This window comes from Tupaia chinensis, unplaced genomic scaffold, assembly GCF_000334495.1.
Source record: "Tupaia chinensis unplaced genomic scaffold, TupChi_1.0 Scaffold000199_1, whole genome shotgun sequence".
Classification (NCBI taxonomy): Eukaryota; Metazoa; Chordata; class Mammalia; order Scandentia; family Tupaiidae; genus Tupaia; species Tupaia belangeri.
Genome location: NW_006159674.1, coordinates 5,225,010 through 5,231,910, shown reverse-complemented (window position 1 = coordinate 5,231,910; position 6,901 = coordinate 5,225,010).

Sequence of the window (6,901 nt, the reverse complement as noted above, 5' to 3'; positions counted from 1 at the left end):
GTGAGAGCAAGCATTTCTGGTTATGGCACTGGACTCCCTCATGGCAGACTGCTGTGTAAGTCCCTGATCTGGCAACTTGAAAATTACATGGGGCATATATGCATGCATGCCCAAGGTCCTGCTAGGAAAATGGAGAAGGGATTGTGGTGTGGTCATACCTCCTAGGGAGGTGATTTCTCACTTTCTGTCTCTCTGTCTCTCTCTGTTTCTCTCCAACAAGCGCTCATACCCTATGGCAAAAAGCTAAGGAAAAAAACAGCGTTTTTAGCCATTCAAAGAACCTGCTAATGGGAGACAGCAAGTAGTGTGATGGTTGAGGCACTGGATTCCCACATAGCTGACTGCAATTTGAGCCCTGGACCCAGTGACTTGAAAATCACACCAGGCACGTGTGCATGCGTGCCCAAAATTCTAAGAGGAGATTGGAGTAGAAGGAATTGTGGCATGGCCATATCCCTGAGGGGTGATTTCTCACTTTTCCTCTCTCTGTCTCTCTCCATTAAGTGTATAGACCCTATAGCAAAAGCCTAAAATCAAATGGCAACAAAATATCTGCTAATGAAGATATTTAAGAACATAACAAAACATAACATTAAACATATGATATATGAAATAATAATATACATCATATATTTATGTTATATACTATTTTTGTTACATATTATAAGTTATATATTAAGATATAACATTAAGCATATATAGATATCTGAAATAAAGATTATAATATGTTAATATATTAATATAATATATATTTAAATTCTATGTAATTGTATTTGTTATGTAATTATATATATAATTATATATAATTATATATAAATACTAATATATAATATATAACATATACTACTAATATATTTCTTTATTATGTATCTTATGTATTGTAATTAATAAAACATATATCTCAATTATATAATATCTTTGTTATGTATGTTACATATTAAAATATGCATGTATAATTACGTATAACATGTATTAATATATAACATATTATATAACATGTATAATAAAATAGACAATATATTGATATATTATTTAGCATGTTAAATATGCTATATTAATATTTCAACATATTTCACATATATGTTTCCTATTACATATAAAAGTATTACACATATAACATTAAATATATAATATGTGAAACATGCTAGAATACTAATATACTTCACATAACATACTAATACACACGCTACATATTATATTCTATAACATTATGCAATATATAATATGACATATGTCATGTGATGGGTAACATATATAACTATATAACATACCTATTACATATTTCATCATATATGTTGACTGTCACTATAAAATTATATAATATAATGTTGACACACATAATGTTACAAAGAGAAGAAAAGCATATAAAACTGTGCTTGCTATAACTCAAGTTTTATAAATAAGTATATGACTGACAATAAGTCACACAGGAATACACTAAAATGTTAACACTGGTTAACAACCCTGGGTGGTAAAATTATGGCTGGTTTTTATTTTTATTTTTCATACTTCTCTACATTTTCAACAGTGAGTGTATATTTTTTTAGAATGGCATTTTAAAATGTCACTTTTCCTGCTTGAGGGTGGGGAGGATGGGAGAGTTGCCAGATAAAATATACGATGCCCTGTTAAATTTGAATTTCAAATAAACAACTTTTTTGTTTTAGCATAAGTATGCCCCAATATCACATAGGCTATGCTACAGTAAAAAGTTCTTATTATTTATCTGAAATGCAGATTTAACTAGGCACCCTGCATCTTTGGCTTGCTAAATCTGGCAATTCTAGAGGGAGAGGCTCCAAATCACCTGGTGAACTTTTCCAAACCTCTCCTCTGTCCCCACCCCCACCAGATCTTGTGTGTCTAGCCACCTCGCTGCCAACATTCAGACTTTGAATCGCCTCCCCAGGTTTTTGCAGAAGCTGGGGGCTGAGGGTGGCATTGCAGAGGGGTGCTGGACAGCCTTGCATGCTGAAGTATGACGAGGGTGTCAGAATATTTCAGTCTTATCTCTCCTGCTCTTTCTGGTGGAACTTACTGCATTTGACACTGTGAAGACACTTTGGAAGCTGCCAGACCTCTGGACTGTTCTGATTGACCTGTTCTTACAGTATTTATCCCTGAGAAGGAGTCGTAGACCCTCCAGCCCTGGGGCAGCTATAGTACAGGAACAGGCAAGCTGGCTGGCTGGTGAAGATTTCCAGGCTGTCTGGAGCTGCTGGCCTTGAAAATCCAACTCTAGATCTCTGACAAACCCTGGGTTGAATTGGAGCAAGGACTGTGTCCCCAGACCATAGCTCTCTGGTAAGTCAGCCCCTCACTGCCAGGAAGCAGAACTGTCCACAGCCTCTGTGAGATGATCTCCTCAAGCCTCAGCAGAACACATTGCAGCCAGAAGACAACTGTGTCCAGAGAGAATGGACTTCACTAAAGGGAACAAGTATTCGGAACCATGGACAGTGGCCAGGCACTGGCTTGGCACCTACAGGGGCTGAGAGGAATCCACAAGCAGTGTCCTTTTGGAGGATGACTGCAAAAAACCTGGAATAACTATAGGGCAACACCTCACCAAATAGCACTAGATGTACAAAGAGCTGAACATTAGCCAGGACTTGTAAACAGGGACTTCAAAAGGGTGTAACGAATGAGGTGTGGAGTAAAGAGTAATAAAGGAGAAACAGCAGGGTTTGAAGAGTGCTCTGACCTCTCCAGGTCTCAGTTTCATTGTCTGCAAAATGGGTGGATTGATCAAAGTGATAGGAAAAGTGATTTCTAGTTTCAGTGTTCCAGAATGTTAATTTTGGGAGATAATGGGGAGGGAGGGTCCATTTTCTGAACTAGAGAAGCTACATGATGACTCAGATAAACCCAGTATCATTTGCTTAACTTTGCAGTATAGAGGCAGAGGAAACGACTCGTATTTCTCAGGAATTTACTTAGTTCCAGATATTGTGCATGTTTAGCCTCATTGCTATGCTTTATAACAGCTTTTCAAGTTGGTATCATTATCTTTATTTTATATCCAGAGAAGTAGAACCACAGAGAGGTTAGGAGGTGATGTTCTTAAGGCCACACAACTAGGAAGTATAGAGCAAGGATTTGCACCAAGACTCTCACTGTGGTTTGAATGTCCCTGCCAAAACTCATGTTGAAATTTAATTGCCAGTGTAACAGTGTGGAGAGGTGAGGTCTTTAAGAGTTGACTAGGTCATGAGTGCTCTACTCTCATGAATAGATTAAGGCTGTTAACATGCGGGAATATGGAGGGAGTATGTTCCTGATAAAAACGATGGAGTCTGATTTCTCCTTTCTGTCTCATGTGCTCACTTTCACTTCTCTTTCACCATGAGATGATTCTGGCCTGATTCTTAGCCTCTAGACCTGTAAGAAATAGATTTCTTTTCTTTGAAATTTACCCAGTCTGTGGTATTCCATTATAGCAAACGGAAACTAAAACAACTACCTAAAGCTGAACTCAATGGTGTGTCCAGAACATCATGTAAATCTTACCTGTCCACCGGTACTACTGAGCTGAAACTGAAGTAACCTCTGTTCTTGAGCTCTTTATTTTTTTTAATTTATTATTTTTTATTTCCTGTTCTTTTAAACAATCACATTATTTAGCTTACAAAGTGAATGTTTCACCATGTATACATTTCTCCCTAGTCCAGTTGATAATACTGTAAAATTATCGTCAACAGATAATGCCACATTTCTTTGTCCCATTAATGCTTTGCCTCTCTGTTTTTCTTCTAAATGTCCTTCCTCGAACTCTACTCTTTCACCCACACTGTATGTGGTATTCATAACCATTGACTGTGTTTCTATATCCTTTAGTCAATCAGATTCAGTCACAGAGTGCAGACACTTGGTATGTATTAAGTGGGGACATACAGTGTCTCTCCTTCATAGCCCCCGAGCTCTTACTAGCACCTTGTGAGGTGCGGTGATGGGGTGAGAGGGAGAGTCATTCACCTTCCACTGTAACTAATTCCATACTCTCTAAATAAGGAATAGTCTGCAACCAACTTCCATTTACAGGGGCAGACACGGGAGAGTATCTTCAAGCTCTCCCATACCACAAAACTCAAAACTCTCCTTATACCTACTGTTTGATCTCTGAACTACTGAGCACAAAATCCAGGGCACATTTTCATTGTGTACCCTGACTGACCCTTCTCCTCTCTCACTGAGAAGAAATGTAGAACCTTCATCTCAGCCATTCACTGGTTCCATCATTTCCCATGAATAATCTGGGCAAGAGGGGAGAGATATGGGTATCATTTTTGTCTAAATGAAGGCACTTGGGGGAAAAATGTTGAGAAAAGAGGGATCAGAAAACTTTTGATTTCAGGGTACATTTCAGGTAAGTCCCCTTGAATATAGTGATCAATCATATTAATTATTTGGCTATTATGGGCCCTGGGGAATCGTCACAAGAAAATTTTATTTTTGGTATGATCAGCTGCCATATAAACGGGTTGACCTCACTGCAGTCCCTTCTCCTCCACTGTCCTCCTGGGATTTAGAGCATGCATGCACACACAGCTAGCCTGATTTTCGAGCCGCCAGGTCCAGGACTCAAACTGTGGTCAGACATGTGGGAGAGTCTAGCACCTTAACCACCATGCCGCTTGCTGTCCCCTGGATGTGGTCTTAAGTTGAGTTCCCAGAAGCAGCCTTGAGGTTCATGAGGAACTAGTTAATTAAGGAAGTGCTCCCTGGGGAGATGGGTAAGGGTGTAGAGAAAACAGAACCAGGAAGGAAAGAAATTGAGCAAGGAGTTGAGGTCTGTATGCCCTGATTCCACAGAGGATCTTTGGAGTTAACTGCACCTCTATCTGATCTGAGGCAAGGGACTGCATTTTCTACATCGGTAAAGAGCCACTGTTAGTGGGAATGTTGGCTGTCAGCTCCCAAATGGGATGATTAAAAAAAGGTGTACTATATCGCACACATATAATGATACTACCAAGAAAGTTAAAAGAAAAAAATAATGAAAGAAATATTTAAAGTATTAATGGCAGGGACCAGCTGGTGGCGTGGTGGTTAAGATGCTGGACACTTCCACATGGTTGACCATGGTTCCAGTCCTGGACCTGGTGGCTTGCTTTCTCTCTTTCTCTCTCTCTCTTTCTCTGTCTGTGTGTGTCTCTCTGGTCAAATTAAAATAAGTCAATGAATAAATAAAATTAAGAAATTATTAAAAAATAATAAAGGATTAATGGCAAGGATTTTCCAAAATTAATGACAGATCCCAAACCACAGATATCCGAGCTTCCCCAGAAGCCAAGAAGACCAAGAAGCAGAATAAATACTAAAAATATATACCTAGGCATGTTGTATTCAAACTGCAAAAAGCATATGGACAAGTACTCCACATGATTATTCATCAGGAAAATGGAAGTTAAAACTACAATAAATACTTACATAACTATTAGAATGACTTAAATTTATGTAAAAAACTAGAAACACTAAGTATTGAAGATGTGGGACAACTGGAACCTTTATACACTGATGTCAATGTAAATTAATGTAAATATATACAAAACAGTTATAAAACTAAAGATAAATTTAGACTTGCCCTATCACCTGGACATTCCTCTCTTTGATATATACCCAAAAGAACTGAGTAAAGATGTCCACAGATAGTCGTGTACAAGAACGTTTGTCGCACCTTTATTTAGGTTAGCTCTAACCTGTTGGTTGATGCAATATTGTGTAGAAAAACATAGAAAAAAATACATCATGACTTTTCTGACAACCCAGTAGAAAGTAAGTGTCCATAAGAGGAGAACAGGTAAATCCAGTGTGATCTGTTCATACATTCTGGGTAGAATGTTTTTTAGAAAAAAAAACAAAACAAAAAACCAACAAACTATGGATGCATGAATAACATGGAAAAATATCAAAGAATTATGTTGAATAAAAGAAGTAAGACTTCCATATATGAATCAGTATAGTGATTTCCTCTGGGTTGGGGCATTAACTAGGAAAGGACTTCAAGGGAAACTTCTGATGATAAAATGTTGAATACATGCAAGTTTGTAGACATGTAAAAATTCATTGATCTGTACACTGAAGTTTTGTACAATGTACTATTTATGTAAGTTTTATACCTCAATTTTAACAAAGATTAAAAAAAAATTAGATCTCCATATTTTTTGTACCTCAAGCTAGTGAAGTTGTTCATGCCAGTACTAAAGTCAAACATCAGAGAGAAGCATTGAATAAACCATGGCACGTCCATACTATAGAATATTATATTCCCTTTTAAAGTATCTTTGAAGAATTTTTAACGGCATAGAGAAGTGTACAGGACATTAGGTTAAAAGTCAAAAAGATTGGGATACAAAATTATGCCAAAGGGACCAGCAGTTGGTGTAATGGCTATGTCGCTGGACTCCCATGTAGTCGACTGCAGTTCGAGTCCTGGACCCAGTGGCTTAAACTCATGCCAGGCGTGTGTGTGTGCATGCCCAAAATCCCAAGAGGAGAATGGAGGAGAAGAGATTGCAGTGTGGCCATCCCCCCTGGGGAATGATTTCTTGCTTTCCGTCTCTCTGTCTCTTTCTGGCGAGCACATGCACCCTGTAGCAAAAACCTCTCAAAAACAAACAAACAAACAAACAAACACCCAGAAATTTAAAAAAAAAATTATGCCAAAAATTTGTCCCAATTTTATTTTATATGTATAGATGTATAGAGGATTTAAAAATGGGTAAGAAATAAACCAAAACGTCAATGGCAGTTATATTCCATTGGCAAAGTCAGAGATTGAAGCTTTTTTTTTTTAAGATTTTTTTTTTTTTTTTTTTTTTTTCTCCATAGGGCATGTGTGCTTGCTAGAGAGGTAGAGAGGGACAGTGAAAGGAAGCAATCCTCCAGTGGGTGATGGCCA